The following is a 22,366-nucleotide window of genomic DNA, read 5'->3' as shown; positions in this document are numbered from 1 at the left end:
ATAATAATAATCAAATAAAATTGATCATCTTAATAAAAATAAAATGATAATTAAAGACAAAGTCTTATATTCCATTTTAAAACTATTTTCAAAATGTTTTATTAATTAATTAAATAAATGAAAAACCAATAACTGATCATTATCAGTAGTGATACACGCATAGGGCAGTCCAGAAAGCCCTATGCGTGTAACACCTCCCTAAAATAAGGGGATTTGATTTTTCATGCATATTTATTTTAATTAATTAATAATTAGAAATTCAAATAAGGTATCATCTTTTTAAGGAAAAGAAATGTGACAGTCAAAATCCCATGATCTGCAAGGGAAAGACCGGGTAAAAGTTGTGCAATCCCACACCGCTTGGGGAAGGTCAAGTGTAATGATTCTAAGATTGTGTAGGTATGGGACTACACAGTTTAAGAGAGCTGAAATGAATTGATGGGTTCTACCTATGCCAACAAGATGCATCTTCTTTTCGGTAGCCCATCACTTGAGAACTCCAAATTAAGCGTGCTTGACCTGGAGTAGTCTCATGATGGGTGACCTCCTGGGAAGTTTTCCCAGGAAGCATGCGAGTGAGGACAAAACACGCTGGAAAGACTCGTGTTGGGTTGCAGGGCCAATCATCATTCCAGGAAACAGCCATAGTGACGTGGGGCGTTACAGATAACAACTTAAATTTCAAATTTCAAAATTCAAAATTTGATTTTCCATTATCATGTTATTATTAATTAAACAAATATAATAATCAAAACCAATTTTGACCATCCATATTTATCCGTTCTCACTTAAATAAAATAATTGATTAAAATCAATTTCTTTTATTTCCACACAATTTTGAAAATTGCATTAATTCAATAATAAATTGTACAACTTCAATTATTACATAATTGTATATTTATCCTGAAGAATAAATATTCTCTCAAATAGCCCATTCACACTTTGACCATTGTATCAACTCTTACCTTGAATAGTGTTGATAGAGCCACCACAAGGACCTATGGATCAATAATTCCAAGCTCTAATAAATAAAATATTATTAACCAAAACTCTTTGATTCAATAATCATATTTATTAATATCATGATTACTCCACTATAAATTTGAGACTGCACTCTTGAGAATTAAAGACATACATTTACTGAGTACTTTATTGTAACCATAAAGTGTCCATTGATATAATCATTACATACAAATTAATCCTCTATTGATGGTTTATAATTAAGTGAGAATAAAATGATTGTTTTACCCTTTCAATTATATCTTGATTCCTAATGTACCATTGACTTTAATAGTGAAGGTTAATTCATAATATGATTATGAATTTGATGTCAATAACCTTTTTAGTTCCAAAAGCCAACCCAACAAGGATCCATCATTCAATCTATAAGAATGTTTAGATTCCATATCTGTTAAGCTATGTCCCCAGCCATATAAATCATTGAGTCCCCAAAACAATAGTTCTTAGCTTGATCATTCTGACAAACTGCAACACATGAATCAAAGGATCAAATGACATATATAGGAGTTCATAGTAACTTGTTAAGATTAGTTTGTATATGATCATCAGTTGATGTGTTTTATAATACTACGAAACGGCATTTAAAGAAGTATTATCAAATCACATCTGGTCCAGTTCTACATACTCTCAGTATGCAAAGTACATCCACTTAGGTGTCCTACTACACTAGTAACCCGGATCTAGGTCACATGTATTCATAATACTAGTGGACCGTACTATGAGTAATTAATCTAAAGATTCCACAACTTTATTTTACTGCAAACTATTTAAGTCCATTATCTCAATCTCAATCCTCTCATACCAATATGAGATTGAGACCACATAGATAAACTTGGGAATTTTATGATATTTACTTAATATTATTGACAATAATATAGTACATAAGCTACATATATACACTAATTCAATTCATTTATTCATTTCCTTAAAACCATTGTCAACTACAATTGCTTTAAGGGCACAATGCCCAACTACCGAAGGCGTGGACGCTGCAGTTGGCATCGCTGGGAGGTTTATTTGAGAGGGTCCCATCACCCTCTAATGCTTTGACCTGACCAATTCGGACAGGCCCATGCTTTCTGCACAATGGAAACAAATCAGTTAAACCCTCATAAGGGAAGGAAAGCAACAAACACTACACGAAAAAATGCTTTTAATAACACCAAAAATGTGTTATCAAAACATACCATAACACTTTTTGATGTGTTAAGACCGACTATGTTATCGTAGGTCAGGGTACTTTACATAACACTTTATCATTGTTATACATATGTGTTATTATACTGTCAACGATAACACACTTTCTCTGTTATTTTAATAAATAGATAAGTGTTTAATTATATTATTTATAGTCGATTATATAACACATTTCAATACTTATAAATTTGTGTTATACTACACTTTAGTATAACACATTTTTTGTGTTATACTACACTTTAGTATAACACATTTTTTGTGTTATATAATGAAGTTTGCGTAACAAAATTCTTTACTTATAAAAAGTGTTATTGTAATAGATATTATAACACATTTTTCGTATTATTTTAATATTTAGATAAGTTTAAATTCTCATTATATATTCATTTATATAACACTAATTTATTCCATTATATTTTTATTTTTTCTTTATATAATTAAAATTAACTTTCTAATATATACTAGCATCATCAAATGAACTTGATTTTCAAATAAAAAAAAGTAAAAACATTCAACATTGTATTAACAATCCACAAATTAGTTTAAAACATTCAACACTGTCATCAACAACAAAATGTTCTTTAAGTATTCAAGTAGTCTTAAATATTCAACATATTGAAAAGTTACTACTTTCAGCACAAAATATTGAAGAGTTTAATTTTTTACATAATAACACGTCAAAATTTGAGTAGTTGCACACTCCTACATTACTATTTGATAGGAAAAAAATATGCAATTGAAGTTGCTTCATTGTACCAGCCACAATGATTTGATCTTCACTTCCAATTCTAGCAAAATTAACACACTCCGTGTCTTCATTGCAGACTGCTTGCCAAACTTGAGAAAAAAAAATTATAACTTTGTCTCAAATTAGTTTTTATCCAATCCAAAACTACTTGCCAAACATGACCAAAATGAATAAAAATGAACAGTTACAATCTAAGGACTTTCAAAGGTCCTTGTGCAGCTAAGTAAGAATATTTATGATCACAATTATCTTCTTCTGTGGCTAAGATTGATAGCTTGATTAGATTTTCGGTTAAGGCTAGAGTGCAGAACCTAATAGATCAGCATTGTACTACTAGAGAGAGACAAATGTTAGATTTTGTTAATAATTTGTAACTTGAGGTGGTTTGTCTCCAGCCTTTGTTGGTTGTATCTAGTTTGTTTGATCAATAAAATTTTCCTTTTGATCAAAAAAAAAAATTTATCTTCTTCTACATATCCATGGAATTTGAGATGGCCCAAATCAGCAATGCATATATACATACATGTAACATTCATCTAATGAGGAAAAAAGATATAATTTCTAATATAAACAAGAAAAAAATCACAAAGAAAAGCAAAATATAAAATTGAACGAACATACCCAAAAGGGTCGCCAACTACAAGGAAAGCCACATCAGAAACACGAGCAGCTGAGAGTATTTCATCGGCTTTTTCCTCAACCATTTCTCTATCGGCAAGAATCATTGGCCTTCCATAAATTTTTTCCTGGCCAATGAAAAAAGAAATTAATCAATAAAGTTGTTAGCTTTGGAAATTGGTGCAAAAGAAAGTAACCAAATTGAAGAGAAAGAGAAAGAAGTGTATCAGGGTAGAAAGGCCATCTGAAGAGATACCGAAAGAGAGAAGAGAAGTATAAGCTTCGATGTAGTTTGTATTCGCTGTTGGACTATATACAAAATCATTAAAAAGCTATGAATATTTTATATACAACACGTATGTAGTTTGGAGCAATATAATATCATTGAGTTATAATAAACAAAAAAATTAATACAACTTTATTGTTTGCTTCTCAACACTACTGAATTTACACTATGGAAATTAATATAAAAAAAAGGTCCAATCTCCACCACTTTCTGATTTATTTTAACTATCAATTGAATTTAAATGACCATAAAAAATAGAGTAACAGAAGAGAACAAAAGAGAGAAGAAACAAATTTGTTAATTTTAGTAATGGGGTTGAAGCTATATAACTCTTTATGGCTATTATGGTGCAACATAGGCAAATGTTGAAGAAAAAGCAATTAGTTTTTCAAGAAAACTTTAATATTATTATGGTTGTGGCCCTTTGGAGTGGCAGATCAGTGGCCTTAAGTTCAGCATTTTTTCTTTCAAACATATCCTTGCTGCTCCCCACCCTAACCCACTCTTTCCTATTTAATTTATTCAAAATAATTCAAAATCGAATCAGAATCAGAAAAGAGCCAGAATCAGAATTCAAAAGAGCAAAGGCAGAAAAACTAGTCCAAGAACTTAACCATCTTGAAGTTCAGATTACAAAAACACTAGACATACAAGTGAGCACTTTAAATCGCCAATCCTATTTGCTTATAATGTCTATATAGCTAGTACTTTTGGTCTAATTTTCTTTTCTTCGTCTTCTTTTTATTTTTATGTGAGCACTTGATCTTGCTAATATACATCTGCAACTTGAGGACACAGAACCATATTCAATCCATACTGCTTTAGAGGTGAGAGAAGTTGAATTAAAAAGTCTACAACAAGTCCTAGATAGGCTTAGTTTAGACAAAGTTCAAGCAAGTTTATTTATTCTCTAGAGCCACAAACAGAGAAAAACTAGGTGTTTTATATAGGAGCATTAATTTAAAGATCCAATCCTAGATCCAATCCTAGGAAGCCACAAACAGAGAAAAACTCAGAACCTGCATGCATAGGAAGATCATGACATTTCTAGGAAGTACGAAGCATAAATGTAGAAAGACAGCTTTGACTTACTGACCTGTTCAGAAAATAAAAGTGTTACTCAATTATCAACACATAAAAAGCATAGAACATCAAGATTCAATTGCTACTGCAAAAGCAGAAAACATAGAAACAAATGACCAAAACTCCAGACAAGAGAACTGCATGTACCATTAAACACGATTCTACATATAAAGAGCAGGTTAATTGCTAAGGCAATTGCTGATACGCAATTGCTGAACCAGTTGTACAATACACAACACAAAGTTCGTACACACAAAGAAGAGCAATAGCTAAAAGTAAAAGAACAACAACAACTCTTGTAGAAGTAAAATTCAGTGAAATGTGAGTGAAACTTTCTGAAGTCAGGTGGCCAGACATAAAAATAATATAATTCATCAAAAGCTTCATCACAATAATGTAATAGAGCTTTGACAGGGCCAATTAACCATTTAATATAATTTCCACCTGAATGGACCAGACACTGTTAACACATCACATTGATCAACCTTCATAGAGCATATCTCATTATTTAGCAATAATACCTCATATTATAACATTTCTCTACACTTTTCCTCCAGAAGACCAACAGAGAACATTTTCCCTGCTTACATATTGTACTCACACTGCTTACTTTTTAAGAGTGATGTATTTCTAGATATTTTTAATCACTCAAAAGAAGTGGTATAAGCATAAAATAGGTCCCCTCAGTACTAGTAAATGCTCTAAATGAGCTCTAAAAGCCTTTTAAACTCCGTACAAAGAAAGCATAACCAAAGTCAAAATCAAACTAAGAATAATCAAAAGCTAGATACTAAAAATCAAACACAAAATAAGACAAAAAATCTTTCAGATCAAACAACTATATTCACACAAACATATAGAAAAACATAAACAAAATAAAAGAGAGAATTGGTAACTAACAGCTAGCTGGGCATAACTGTGATTAAATTAGCTTTTAGCCAACTAGTACAAGCCATCCCTTAGGTGCCTAAACTCACAACCAGTTAAGTCTATCAATCTCATAGTGTCTATATAGACAATTTTTGCCATGAAATACTCCCAAACAGACGAGACAACAACAAGATAATAACAATATACATACCAAATGTGTCATTAAATAGAAATTCTTATTTCTTCAAAGTAATCAGACTATAGACAATCAATAGGCACAAAGATGTACATATATATTTATAGAAGCTAAACCCATAAAGGATAAGAAATGAAATTAAAAGCAAGAGAACAAGCGTAATTAAATTATAGCCCCTGCCAACTGTCTCAATTCATTTAGCATCAATTCAAGAATATGCACAACCCCTTCGATATAAATATATGTATTATCTCTCTCAAATCTCATTTTCTCTCTGTATTATCTCAATCATAAACAAATATATGTATATAAATATATATTGATTAAATTCAAAATATTTTCTCAATATTAATTTCAAATCTGAAAGGAAAAAAAAAACTACACAAGAGACTAACTACTTCATGAGTTACCTGGGTCTTGCTTTAGCTATGAGAGAGAGAGAGTTGATTTCAGAGCAGCCGTGATGGAGAGAGTTGATAGACTCTGTGAGAGAGAGAGCGCAAAATATTTTCTCTACTTTTGTACATTCAACAATTATACAAAAACAGAGGAGCAACTAATATGAATGTTTCATGATGTTAGTTGATTATATATGAAAATATTTCTATCAAGAAAGGATATGCATAAAGGAAATGACCAAGAGACTACCTGGCCAAGTAAATGTTAAGAATCCAGTACTCAAGACTATGAATCTGACATTTTTGACTACTTATTTCATCAACAAGTCTAGTGATTTAACTTATAAGAAGAAACAGGTTTGCAAAAATTAAACAAGTCTAGCATTAAATCTCAAAAATATTTCATAAGGTCGTACATTCAGATAAGATCTACTTAATCTTGTGGTGAGCTGTAACAAAATAATTATTTAGACTATAATATGTATATAAAACAATACAATAATATATATGTGAAAACCATATTGTTATCGATCATACAAATAGTCAGCCAAGTAAAACTACCAAAATCAACATATGAACATCAAAATGGAAATAGAATAACGTACCCTGGTTCTGTAACATATACAAGACCACAATTAAAACGGAAATTTCTAGCCTGCAGTAGGGGAAAAGAACATTAAATGATAATAAAGTTAATTGACTCGTGATAATGAAAATTCTTATAAGTACATATGCCCAAATAAAATAAAGACAGCTACTTAAAAGAAACAACACATAGACCACCAACTACACATGAACCAGTAAAGAGAATATTACACGGTATTTTGTTCTACTTGGTCCAAGCAAAATTTAAAATTCCTTGAACAGCCACCAAATTAATTTTTAAGAAATATTCTTAAAAAAAATCATATTTTTTTGCTAGAAAAAAATAAGAAAATTATTTACGAAAGAGTTTGTCACTTGCATAGAATGTCACGATTAGATACACAAGGGATGACTACACTGAACAGAACAAACAGAGAAAAGATAAAATGCCAACAACATGAGTATCAATGAAAAAATATATTGGTCAAGTACGCCTACAAAATTACAACCATCTTTGTGCATCTTTTAATTAGCAACACAACAAAACAAAAACTAAATTATCTTATTAATTACAAACGTTGCAACTGCATAGCATGAGATAATTAAAACTCAGTCAGTGGATTGTTAGCACAAGCTTAACCTATAGAATTGCCATTTATGAAATTAAAATATATTTTAACTCAAAAATATACATTTTAAGATGATTAAAGAAAACAGTTTTCAAAAATAGGTAAAAAGCAAAAATTGCTTCTTATACCTTTAGCCTTTTACAGGTAAAAAAAGGTCAAAGGAAAAAGGTATAGAAAACAGTTTCAAAAATGGGCAAAAGACATGTTTTCTATAAACATCTTAAAAAGGAATAAACAAACAAGAACATATTAACAGAGGCATCTTATCAAAGAAGTTCCCTATCAGTGATGTAATCAACCACCACTTCACCATATATACATGAATTGAACATCAACTACCCAAAAATATAATCAATATCTGCAAGTTACATAAAAAAAAATTATGATAAAACTTTTTTTATTATTTGATCATGAAAAAAAACAAAATTTATAAGCAACTTCTTATTAGATTCAGAACTGAACGTACTTGCCAAGAAAACTGTTTCCCATTCATATCCAGCTCAACATCTGCAAGAATTTTCTTCATTTTAATGACAGATTACACAATTTAACAATAAATGCAAAAGATAAAACTTACTTAAATTTTTAATTACCTGTGGGATAGAAAGCCAACAAAGGTGATAATGCATCAGTCATAAGCTTCCTATAAGACACTGGAAGAGCGTGTGCACTGTACATGCACAAGAGGGTAAATATCATATGACTAATATATGAAAGCCAAAATGCATAAATACAAACACAGTTTAATAATTAAAACCTTGCAGTGGGGAGTACAACCATCAACTGATCAAATGGTTTAAAGGGTTTCCCAAGCGTGAATTGAATCTTTAACTCTTCAATACCAACAAAATCTGAAGCAAATGGAGCATAGTGATAAGGATAATACCTGCAGTTGGACATTGGATTTATTAAGTAATATAATTTCAATGAAAAACATGAATGTTGTGTTACTAAAAATACTGTGAAATTTTGGAGTTTCAAAGACTTATCTGCTTCAAGGACACAAAACCTCAAAGCAGACTTTATTTCCAAAAGTCACTCAAGATCTGATTACATGCACTTGGGAAGAAACATAGGACACAAGACTTAAAAATGGGGAATGTGTAGAGACATCCATTTATGCACACATTCTTATGCCAAAGCCTAAATGTACTTTATTTCTTGCAAGCCAGTCATAGCATTCTGTCAGAGACAATGAAAACTGCGACTATTTTGCTTACTTGCAAGTTAATCAATTCAACCATCCAATGCAGTGTTCAATATAAAAGCAATTAAACTACCTGTAAATTTACAAATATAAAATTACATGAAGAAGAAAAAAAGTGAAACCCTAAAGTGAGAAAGAGAGGCTCGCATACCATTGCCAGGAGCAGACTCCTTCATAATAATAATGCATGACCCAGCAAATCCCTTCTGTATATTTCAACACCTACATAAGATACCAAAATTAAGAACGAGAGTCGCTCCAAACAAATAATAACACAAAACTAAAGAATGTGTTCACATTATAAGGGCTAATAGATATAACCTGTGGTAAATTATAATATCAAGAGTTTTTAGCAGAAAATCATTATAATACAAACTAGAGTGAAAAAAATAAACATACTACATCTGATATGTTCACATTACAAAAAAGGAATTTATAGTCAAACAAAAAAAGTGTCAGTCTCAGGTCCACAATGATGTGGTAGGTGAACCCCAAAAACAAAGAGTAATGTGTTCTAATTTTGCAGTATAGCCAACCATTAAACCAAAACAAAAACAATGTAGAAAATAGAACCATAAGCTGCCTATATAGTTGGCACTTATTAATAAATAGAGCATAACCAACTTCTCTTACCACATCTCTCCGAACCTTCTCAAGATCATCCTCAGTTTCAGCCTCGAATTTTTTAGCATAGTATCTTTCCTTCCAACCCTTTTTCGCAAAATTAATCTGTCAAAGAACCAAAAATTTTAAACTATGAGCACAGAACAGCTCAAACTAATATACAATGGTACCTTGAAGCATGTCATGTATAAACCTTGTCAACTTCAGTAGAGGTGCTAACTGATGCAGTGTTCTTTGGTGCTTGCTTCTTCGTAGCACTTGACTGGCTCAAATTAAATTCCATGAAATTAAAATTACGAAGAAAAAAATGGTCGTGAAAATAAATTAATGTTGAAACTCAAGCTCACAATATACACACATTTACTGAAGCTGAACCCACATATGTCTCTATAACAGTTTTATTCTGTGAATAACGTCGATCACGGAAAGCCCATTCCTTTTGTACCTGAAGGATGAGCATTCTTAAGAAGGCTGCGTGTATAAATAAACCACAACGACAACACAAAAGATCTAATAAGATACGTCTAAAAAACAAACGCATCAAACGATGGATCCACTATAGGTCTACTAAGAGATGTCTAACAAATCAGTAACATACAAACAAAGATTAACCGAAGCTCTGATACAAAAGCAACAGGATGCTAATGACAAAAGATCAATTTGATTTTCTTCTAGTAGAAAAATTATAAGATTTGTCAGCAAGTCAACCGCTTGGCCACATACTAAAAAAACAAATTACTAAAAATAGTTTCACATTAAAATAATATGGGAAACACCATAGACTTAAATAGGATTGGGTTACCCCCTTTAGAACCAATTATTTAAGTTGGAATCTCAATCCTTGTCTACAAAAGTCTATCCCTTCTAATTTGTAATATGGTATTAGAGACATTAAGTTTTCTCATTTCTCCACCCTTGACCTTCATTCGAGACCTTTAGGCTGGTGTATGTCAATTTTTCGTGATGGATTCTTTGACCTGTTTCAAACTGATTAGGATACTGTGTATACCCACAAATCTCCTAATCCAGCCTTGTAGTAATTAAATATATACTTACAAATTTCTTAATTAGGCTTTGTGGGATTCTCTTAAATATTAATTTTGACCATATTGTGTTTTAAGTCATTCATTATGTCTACATTCTCGGTCCCAAACATGAGAGGGTGTATTAAAATAGTCCTACATGGAAACAATATGGAAAACAAAATAGTTTTATATAGGATTAGGTTACTTTACTTAGCACAAAACATTTTTAAATTAGAACTTCAATACTTCTTGAAAAAAATCTATCCCTTCCAATTCTAATACATATAAGAAAAGACCGAACACTTAAACAGCTATAAGCTATAGGAGATGCCAATTATACCAACACTTTACAAGAAAAGGGCTATATAACAACAATGCATATATGGCAAAAGGAAAAATTCAAAAGCTCCCCTTTTCACACATCCATGGTCCAATAACACTACAACAGAGTGAGATGAAAAACAAGCTTGTCCTCAAATATCCTCAAGTTCAAAAATAAGAATACAAACCATCAGTGATGGTTGTTAAAATAATCTTTACTCATGAAGAGAACAGAAATCCCATAGACATTGGACTCCAAGTGAATAAAACATTTAAAAATTCAAAAAAAAAAAATTCTTTTTTTTTTTCAAACCCCCATTACATATAAAAGAAAGTGCAACAAGATAGTTAGAGTTACTTGTCATTGATTAAAAAAAAGTGCAAATAAACTAGAAGTAATACAAAGGTTGTTGACAATGATCAGTACATGGACACGTTTTCTCAAGATTAAACCTTCATGAGATCTCACGACTTCTAAAAAGTGATTCATCCTTTCCAAATTTACCTATGAATTTTTATGAAATATAATAAATAAATAAAATGTAAACTTGAACTCATGCAAAAACTGTTAAAAATACAGGCTTTACACATATCAACAAAATCATAAGATCAGGCATTTCTCGTGAAGTACACAAATTCCTATCAGACTAGAAGATATAGAAGAAAAGTTCAAATCATATACCCATAAGGTATGACGTATCACAATGACAGCAAAAACTATAAATACGCCATAAACTAAAGGTACTCACCTCAAAGGAATTAGTCAGGTAACCACCCATTGTTGCAAATTCCGTTTTGTAGATGGTCAGGAGTAAATCGATAGCCTCCTGAGATATGTTGAAGGAGAGGAAATGGGTCTCAGGTCTCAGAAATGTTGAAGGAATTGAATGAAAGGAATTTGCAGGTCTCTCGGGTCTCTCGACTGGAATTGAGGAAATGTTGAAGGAGAGGAAATGGGTCTCTCGGGTCTCACAAATTTTCAGGTCTCAGAAATGAAAAAAAAAAAGGCTAAGTGGCGGGATGGTGTAATATATTACCGCCCTTTTTTCATGCCCAATATAATACTCTAGCATAATACTTTTTTATTAGTATTATATTCATATGTTATGGAAAGGGGTATTTGGTGTAGTGAAAGACAAATAAAAATGCATGTGAGACTAAGTATAAATCTCCTCGGGAGCCCCACCATGATCAGGCTCCTCTGAGTGGAGGACGGAATGGGAAAATTCGTGGATGAGCCAACCCATCTCCTGCGTCATATTGGTCTCGTACTGACAAAACTAAGTGGCATACATAGTCGTCATCTCACCCAAAGGCATGAAACCTTGGGGGTGTCTCTTCCTCCTCGGATGGCAAAAGAATACATCGATGAGGTCCTGATAGTCTTGGTACTCCTCCTCGGACCAACAACATCCTGAGATTTTCCCACACTCGTGGAGTGAGAGCGAAAATAAAGAATGGTCGGGACTAGTTCCATCCCCTACGTGCTTAGCATAATGAAGAACAATTGGGGATTTACCTTGGGAAATGGAAGATGACCTGATCCCCACCTCGAGGATGCTCTCTTCAAGCTCTTTGCAAAAGTGTTGCGTATATTCAAATTAAGCCTTAGCCACCATGTAGCCTCACCTTGTGATGCGATTGCTTCAAGTCTCGAAATCTGGTGAGGACCACCGAGCTTATACTCTACCCCTCATGCAGTGATGCTGGAGGTGGGTGTCAGCGATGAGGAAGGTCAAGTCCAACTCCTCATCGAGGAGGTCATTCATCACCTTAAACCTTTCATCGAAATAATCCGCAAAGAGTGTACGGCGAAAAGGACCTAAAATGAGATGTTTCAAGACTAATGAATAGTTACGGGAGGAACACGGTTAGACGAAATGACTGAGGACAAAGGTACTTATCAACTCTAGCGAAGTCCAGGAGTAAAGTGGGATTGGTCCTTGTCAGGAAACCACTCGCCCAGAAGAAGTGATCCTTGTAGTCCCGAGCGTGGTTCTCATTGTCGTTCGAAGCCTTGTAACTTCTCCATGGGATTGTGTGCTTCATCAGGGTGTAGAACCCATGATGGCCCTCTTTCTTCGGACACTACCGAAAGTTGTAGACATATAGTATCTCAGTTAGGGAAGGGGCAGGCCAGTTTTGTCTCCTATACAGAACATAAAGCCCAGCCAGCACCCGATATCCATTCAGGGATAGCTCGAAGGGGGCTATGCCGACGAACTTGAGGAAGTTGACATAGTACTAGTGCAATGGCAGGGTCGCACCAACCTGAAGATGAGAGGAACTCCAGGGCCCGAGCTCTTGGATGCTCTCATGCGCCTTCTCATCCTCCCGAGACAAGAAAACCAACATCTCACAGGTGTCCACTCCATAGTAGGTGAGAATCTTCTCCAAATTTGGGGATGGCCTCTGCCTCGAATCCCGCACTGGTGTAGGGTTTGTCTATTGGCATCAGACCCTCATTGGTTGTTTCCTCTGAGATGCCAACTTGAAGGGGTCTTGCTGCCGCCGGGGCGGGATCCTCTCACACCACTACGGCTTGACTGCTGCAGCCACTCGCTTCCCTTTCTCGGGGTGTTGCTGAACTTCTCGAGCCATCTCTATAATTTTGGCGTCGAAGGCGTAGAACCCTTGTGTGTGTAGTTGGTAGAGCTCCTCGGACATCTAAAACGTGTTAGGGTTTTATGCCCTAATTAAAACCCAATTTATTTGTATTCTAATTTATTATCAATAAAAGAATAGAAATCATTTTTTGACTGGTCAATCACTTTGCTTACATGTTTTATTTTCATGATTATTTGTTTAATATAAACTTCCATTAAATCCCAAGCATATAGCTAATCGTATTTATAGTGACGTAATCACAGTGGAATATAAATATGATTATATGTTCAAAATAAGTTAGTCCTAAGATTAGTCACTTCATAGGATTTACACTAACTTGCCAATCTACGACATGATCTACTTACACATTGTAGTGTTATGTTCTTTCCAGAACATTAGTAAAGTAGATAAGATCGGATGTATTTGTTACATCGGACTGAATCGATATTGACAGTTGATAAGATAAGTAAACATACCGTTATTATCTATTCTAGTCATATCATATAGTTGACCATAGGTCAATTCAATCTCAATTTTGAGCAGTTAGTATTCTAACTGATTGTATTATTTGAGGTCTTTGACTTGTTCATTACCACCTTACCCTATGGACTAGCCCATACTTACATCTTGGGAACTCGGTAATATAATTGAGTGGGAGTGTTAATCATAGATATGAACATCTATAGCTTCTAATGAAGAAGTGAATTAATATTAAGAAGTGAACATCTATAGTTTCCTTTTATTTTGGTTCAATGTGCTAAATGACAGAGATCTCATTTTAGTAATTAATATTAGTTTACTGAAATATCATTTACAAGGAACTAAGTGTTTTAAGGATAAAATACAATGAGGGGTAAAATGGTATTTTAGTCCCATCTCATTGTAGACCGTCTATAGATGATTGAGTGACAATTATGGTTGTAACAATGGATAATTAATAGCGTATATATATTTTTTATAGAGAGTTCTATGAATTCAAGAGTGCAATTCCAAGTATATGAATTCAATTTTAGAAACATGTTCTAGGTTGTCTCATATTAACTTGTTTAATACTAGATCTACATGAAAATAAATGAAGATCTTGTATAAGTTTTCCTAACAAAACGACAAACCAAGTAGATAGCGCCTTGCCCCGAAGAAAGATGGGTCAAAACGAGAATCCCTAAGGCAACTGTTAGGAGTGTGTCCTAAGAGCATGTAAAGACATTTGTTTTTTCTGTGAATAAATAAATACAATGGTTTATTATTATTGTCATATTTAGATTGTTAAATTATTGTTTGAATAATTTTGTAAATATCAGAAAAATTCCATATTCATTATTGAGGATGTGATCTTGTATTAGTACGAGAGAATTAAGGTCACATGAATGAATAAAAATAGTCAACAACAACAAATTAAAGTTATGGAATTCTTTAATTGGAGTTGTAAGTACGGTTTACTGAGTATCATAATGATACAAATAATTTAGATTCGGATCATTGATGTGGAAAGACATCTCGGTAAAGGTGCTTTATATAATATGATTATATATGACATGGACCGATATGAATTAAAGTCTTTATCCAAAAACCATTTAACAATAAAGACTTGTAATTCATATCATAACTGATGATAATTTATAGATCAACCTAAATCCTGAGTGTTCATGAACTCCTGTTCATGTTTATTAAATCTTTTGATTCATTCGTTAAGGTCTCTTCAAAGAATGAGGCTAATGACTTTTGTTTTGGAGATTTAATATCATGGATGGCTGGGAACATGTATCAACAATACGAAATCTAATATTTCCTAACATATCATATATTAGTTCCCTTAAGGGTTAATTCTGGAACTGAATGATTTTGAGCTCAAATCTATAATTAGATTATAGATTAATTATTCACTAGTGAATTAATGGTACTTGAGGAATAAGAAGTAAATTAGAAAGTTTAAATGGTAATTATCCCATTCTAATTTATGAACTAATTAATTAGAGGGTTGAACTATTGTAAGATGGTTATATCAATGGACGACTTAAGAAAAAGATTTCTGTAAAAGTATATCTATAACATAAAGAGTGCAATTCTGAATTTATAGTGGAGTAATATCAAAATTAATAAATTAACTATTATAATTAAAGAGTTTAATTATTTAGTTTCAATTTATTGGAGCTTAATGTTATAGGTCCATGGTCCCCGAAATGGCTCAAACAATCACTGTCAAAGGCAAATACAAAAAAAATGGGCAAAAGGACTTATGTGATAAGTAAAATATTTTTCTATGTATCAAACATAATTATTGTTTAATTATGTGTAATTAATTAATTATTTGATTTAACAAAAATATAATTAATTTTGAATTAATTTATTTTTGGGATTTTTGGTATTTAAATAATAATAAAAATTTGGAAAAATCACATGCTTGCACAGGCATGTGGTACACGTGTGGCACAGTGCACAGGCACTGTGCTACACGCATAAGAGATGAACTTAGTCTCTTGATTCTACAATTTTAGTTATTTAAATATTAAATAAATAATGAGATATTTTAATATGATTAAAATATTATTATTTAAAAAAAAATCTGATAACTGATAAGTTATTTTGAATTTGTTTAAAATAACAAATATTTTAATATATTGGATATTATTAAATATTGGACATCAGTTTTCACAGAATGTAATTTTTCACGGATAGAAAAATATCTAGGATTCTCTCAGAGAAAAGAGAACAGTGACAAAAACAAAGGTCATTGTTCTTCACAAAACCTAGGTCCAAACTTTACCAGATCTCATGTGTTGAGAACATCTGATAAATAGTTATTGCTTATTATTTGTATAGCGAGCCCACACTCGTTAGCCCACACTCGTTCTTTGTGTGCCTGAGAACATTTTGGAAGATCTTGGTGTGAGATCTCAAGGATTCAGCCATACAAAAAGATAGCAGCAAGGAAGGACCTGAGGTAATTTTTCTATTCTTGTCCTTGATTCAATATATATATATATATATGAGTGTGAAGAAGTAGATCTAGAAACCTTATGGGATTAATCTGAAAATTTGATTGTTGTTCTGCTGCGCATAATCTCTGATTTGATCAATAAAAACTAACAGCAACTGCTCGGGGAGAAGAGTGAGGAAATTCTATGGACGAGGGGTGTCCTCAGGGCCAAAGAATCGGCACTGGAGAACACCACCGTAAATTATGAACATCATCAGAATATGATAATTTTCCAGATTCCGGTCGAATGTCCAGAAAGGCAAAAGTTTTCTAAGGTGTGCAGTAAGCCATTTTGACAACTTTTAACACCAAAATGTGCCTAAAAAGAGCTGTAGAAGGTCAAAACTACCCCTCAAATACAACAAAAAGCTCGTTCCAAAACATGCATCTAAACTCTCAAATTAAGCTCAACGCAAACACAAAACCAGTAAATACTTACTAGAGATGTAGTGCCGGTTGGTACTGAAGTGAGTTCGCACACTGAAGAATCGCTTGCCGTTCGCCCAAAAATAAGACGATTCTCGCCAGCCATCTAGAATTGCAGAGGAAGACCAAGAACAGGCGAAGGACTGGGAAGCTTGGGAGAAGAGAAAATTTTGGAGGTTTTGAATTTCAAATGGTTAAAGTGGATACTAAGAGGCAGTTTTAGAGTTTTTTACACTCACAGAACCTGGGGTGGAAGGAATTTCACCCCGACCGTTGGATTACCTATGACATAGGTACTTGAGAACAATCCAACGGTCATAATCTAAAAGGCACAGATCATGTTCATTAGCTTTGGAAAAAGACGCCTTGGGCACAGAGCGAGAGGACGCTTAGGGTACGGATTGGACATTTTGGGACGTGGAGTTGACCCCTCATTAAGTGCATGGATTGATGGGCCCAGCAATAGGAATTCAACACATGGCATGACCTTCCAGAGTGACATCAAGGAAAGCCCAAACGTATCCCCCCGAAGACCTTTTCGAATTACTCCTCAGCCTAAGTCTTCACTTGTGAGGACGACTGAAGACTTGGGGGCAAATGTTGTCCTTGTTTTCGCCACCAGACACGTGGCAACTAGGAGTAATTAGCGACAAGTCATGAAGTTCTCGGAGTGTGAGCTCTTCCATGAAATCCAATCCGACCAAGTCGTGGATGTCTCCAAGTGAGGCCATGCTCCGAGGTCTTCCCTTGAGGCGAGGATGTCTCCAGGTGAGGCCATGCCCCAAGCCAATCTCCAAGTCATGGATGTCTCCGAGTGAGGCCACGCCCTGAGGCCTGTCCTCGAGGTGATGATGTCTCCAAGTGAGGTCACGTCCCGAGTGGCCCTCTTCACTCGCCCATTCATCAGGTCTTGGATTATGGTCCTTAAACCTGGAGTTGATGCTAGGTGTCAATCACTGCGGGTGTGGGCCACAAGAGGATCATCTGACAAATTTTGGTGAGCCTCGATTAGTGGTGTCGATTTCGTACCCTTGAAAATCGACATTTACCACAGCGTCATCTGACATGGGAAAACATGTGCCGCACCTTGACAGTCAGAGATATGTTCCCCATAAAGTTGGCACGCGACTTTCTGCAATGAGCCATGTATAATCCGACGGGGCCGTAGTCTTTATTTATTGTAGCCCTTTTTGTATTAATTCAACATTAATACCCCCGGATGGGGGAATTTGTATTAATAATAAATGATTAACATTAATAACCCCAACCTCTATAAGTAGGGCTAAGGTATCTCCTTGTAAGGGGTTCGGATTTTTAGAGGGAGAAACTCTGTAATTCAGTGCAATATATACTCTGCCTGAGAACCAACATTGAAGCTTGCTCAAACGAGCTTCAAGCTCACTAAATACCAGAGACTCGTGGACTAGAGCTCTTTTATAGCCTGAACCACGTAAAATCCTTGTGTTCTTCTATATTATTTTCTTTATACTCTCAGATTAAGTTGATAGTGAAAAAGACAGTCAACAAAATCTAAATTAATAAAGTAAACTTACAAATTGATTAATTTTTAAAACAAAATATTTCCCACTAACAGTGGAATTTCTTTCGACATATAGTGACTAATATTTAGTATGTGGAATTATTTAATGACTAATTGATATATAATTATTTATTTTATTATTCTTGACTATTTTTTTTTTAGAAGTTTGACTAAAATATTAAGTGACTAAAAATTAGGTGTTTGGTGACTACATTTTAGTCATCGAAGTATATATCTTTTTAAGTGGTTGAACGTGAAAACTACTACTCAGACAAATGTATCAGACAAATGTATAGGTACTTCAACTTAATTATAGTGACAGAAATTTAAAAACTATACACATATATGTAACTAATTTTTATTCTTAGAAAATAAAATTATTTTGTGATTAAATATAATTGAGAATTTTTTATTGTAGCTAAATATATACATTGAAAACAATCATCTCTTACAACCTATAAATCTAAAATGCTAGATAGAAAATGAGAGAATTCTTTTAGCCAAACAAGTTATCGTCCACCCTAAGAGCATGCACTGTCAATGCATGAGCAGCCTTATTGGTTATACGACGAACATGAATCAGGGATGCTCTTAGAAAATTGGACAACAATCTTGCTATATCCTCTAACAATGACCGTAAGTCATTGAAAAATGAAGATCTCCTATAAAAGGCATTCACAACTACCAAACAATATGTCTCAACAAAGTGCAATAAAAAGCCAAGAGAAAGACTCCATTCCAATCCTATAATTGAGAAAATTACACTGTCATACGTTTTTTTTTAATTTTAATTTAAAAAATAACATATAAAACTTTATTATAAAAAAAATAACGTTTCTTATACCGTTTTTTTAGAAACTTTGACAACTCTCTATCTCTTCAAACTATTAAAGTAAGTTGTCATATTCCGTCAATCATACTGGTACACCGAACGGGAGGAAGACAATTTGCCGACGATCTCACGGTCAAAAACTCGCCACCATCCTACGTCGAAGAAGGTCAAAGTCGACGGAGGTGTGACTTTGTAGCACACCAAAATTATTTTTTATTTTAGTTATTTGTTTGTATTATTTTAATTGTTGTTTGTTAAGTGTTAGAATTTTATTTAACTATTTTAATTTTTTGGTAGTAATTGTGTGAATTGAAATTTAATTGTTTAATTTGTGAATTTGTTTATGAGTTTTGATTATGTGCAAGAATGTGCATGCTTAGTAGTGATGGACTTAAGCACTTAGGTGTGCATGTGCATGGTGTGCATGGTGAGCATGCAATAAACTACCATGTATTTATTTTAGTTAATTATATTAATATTTAATAGGAAAAATAAGAGAATAAAGAGGTAAGTTTATTAGTAGATTTGTACCAATTTTGGAAAGTTGGAAAATTAGGAAAAATGTGTGAGAATGGCCTTGGTGGCCGAGTAGAGAGAGAAAGAGTGAGATGAAAAGGGGTGTCAGTGAATAAGGGATAGTGTGATTTCAGTTTCCCCTTTTGTTTTGTTGACACATCTCTTTGAATTATCACCATTATCCTAAATTTATTTCAAGACAAAAATAAAGGATTTTAAAATTAGAACTTACCCTTTTCCCATTGGCATAATAGATGACCTCTAGGGTTATTATATAGAAAAGGTTTGAGCTTGAAAGCTCTATTGGTGGCTGTCATGCATAGAGAGAGAAAGAGAGAGAGAAAGCATAGAAAGAAAAAGAGAAAGAAAGAAATAAAGAAAGAAAGAAAGAAAGAAAGGAGGATGAAGAGAAGAGAAGGATTTTCTAAATTTAGGTTTGTGCTCTTGAACTAGTGGTTTGAATACTCTAGGTTGTATTCTCATCTCTCATGCTAAGATTATTTTTGTTTCTTTCTTCTTTTTCCATGTTGTGGGTTCGAAAACCCTATGTACTGTTGTTGGTAATTTTTTTTAAGAAGACATGTTTATGAGGTGTGATGGTGATTTGATCATTGTGGTCTTGATGGATTGTGGTGAGGCTAAGTTTCGGCATAGAGTATATTTTAGGGTTCATTCTTATTTTTGCTTCTTTTGAACCTTGATAAACATGTTTTTAGATTTGATTTGTTGTAATGGTGTTACTCTTTGGGTTCAAATGAGTTATCATAAAAAGGAAAGCATGTTTATAGATTTAGATAATGACGTTATGATAAATCCATTTTATTTTTTTAAAAAAAAGAGTGTGAGTTTGATAAGTATATGTAATGTGGTTTGATGTTTGACAAAATAAGTTTACGTAGAAGTTGTTTATTGATATGAAGAAAATTCTTTATAGTTTTGATTCTTGTATTTTTAGAACCATGCTAAGTGTTTTAGGTGTGGGTTTGTGCCTGTAAGGTTTCAGCCTAGGGTGTTTTAATAGGGTTACAAGTTGTGTTTGTTTCTTGATTTTATTTATAAAACCAATGGATTATGAGCATATTAAATTTGTGGTATTTTCTTGTTAAGGTTCCATAGGCTTCGACCAAGACTTGTTGTAGGCATAGGGTTCCTTTTTTCATTTGTTGTTTATTTGTTCATTTATAAGCATGATGAATTGATGTATTTGATAGTAAAAAGGAATCATGATTAGTTGTATTTTATGATTAATAGTGTAGTTGGTCAATGCCTTATTCTTGAAGTTTATGTTTTTGAAATAGTTTGAATTATTGGTGCATGCTAATTGGATCTTGGAGTGCATGAAATTGTAGGAACATGCTAGGTTAATGGGTAAAAATGAATATGAGCATTTTTTTTAAAATTATTCTTGCTGATTTTATTTTTGTATTTTATAGAAAATTCATAAATAAATAAGAGAAATAAACCATGTCTTAAATTTTATGTTCTTAAAACTAAGACAAGAAAAATGGTGATTTTCACATGTTAATTAAGTATTTTTCTTCAACAAATACATGCAAAAATTTTGTTTAAATTTGAGAAAAAAACTACTTTTAAAAAAAATGTTTTAAAAAAAAATTGTTTATTAAAAAATGTGAGTAATATTAATCCTTGTGCCAATTTTTAGATAATTATAAACTAATATGAATTTTGTGATCTAGAAATGTTATGTTTAAGAAATTAATATGTCACTTTTTATTATTTATTTTATTATGCCAAGATAAAAGATCACTTTTATGAAATTAATTAATTATGCCAAATTAATTATTCTATAAGTAACTACAAAATTTGGCACATTTTAATTTTTATTCAATAATAAATAAGATTATTATTTTGTACAATTAAAGCTAAAGAATTATTTTAGTAAATTAAATTTTTGTAATAAAATTCATGAATGACAATTATATAATTTAAGGGAATAAAATAGTAGTAATCAAGTTGGTAAAATATCTTATGCTTGCTAAATTTTTATGGAAGTAACAATGAAATAAAGGAGTAGAATTTACCAACTTCAAAGCGCGTTTTAAGAACCCACTCACATATGCATGTTACACCCATGTTCATTTTTACGTTCAAATATACACTAATTAATCAAATATATGATTCTTGTGTTTGTAACCAATGAAAACTACTCAGTAGGATTAGTATTGTTATTTTATGATTTTATGTGGAATTATTATATGTTTATAGTTGTGGTGCAACCTATGCCACGTGTGCATGACCCATACACCCGTGGGGTGTATCTGTGTGGTGTGCTTAGCCTTATTTGGTATTAAGACGAATTTTTAATTGTTATTTTAGGCTCGTTATGAAGTATCACACTCTTTAATTTGCTTAGACTTGAGGTAAGGAAGTTAGCTAGAATTCTTATGCTTTTATGTTGAATTGTATGAGATATGAGTTGTGAGATAAATTGTTATGTATGTATGTGTTGTATGACTATATGAAAAGTATAGTGTTGTTAGCGTGTTGAACGGACACAACAAAGAGTTACTAAGGTATGACGTAACTCATAGGGCGGACACACCGAGATTATTCTAGGACTAGAGCTCCTAAATACCTCATAGAGGAGGATTTACTGGTATATGCTTTGCTGGTTACCTCATAGAATTGTTTGCTTTACTT

At 32.9% G+C, this 22,366-nt stretch overlaps 1 long non-coding RNA gene across 1 annotated transcript; it reads right to left on the bottom strand.

The window, feature by feature from the left end:
• Positions 1-8,110: 8,110 nt before the first annotated feature.
• LOC133789768 (uncharacterized) lies at positions 8,111-9,541 on the bottom strand. Its single transcript, XR_009873691.1, has 4 exons — positions 9,471-9,541; positions 8,989-9,059; positions 8,224-8,516; positions 8,111-8,137 (listed from the first exon to the last, which is right to left on the bottom strand). It is a non-coding gene; the product is annotated as an uncharacterized LOC133789768 (long non-coding RNA).
• Between the last annotated feature and the right edge of the window lie 12,825 nt (positions 9,542-22,366).

This window comes from Humulus lupulus, chromosome 7 (assembly GCF_963169125.1).
Source record: "Humulus lupulus chromosome 7, drHumLupu1.1, whole genome shotgun sequence".
Lineage (NCBI taxonomy): Eukaryota > Viridiplantae > Streptophyta > Magnoliopsida > Rosales > Cannabaceae > Humulus > Humulus lupulus.
The sequence above is the reverse complement of the archived record's forward strand: the minus strand, read 5'-3'. Positions and strand labels throughout refer to the sequence as shown.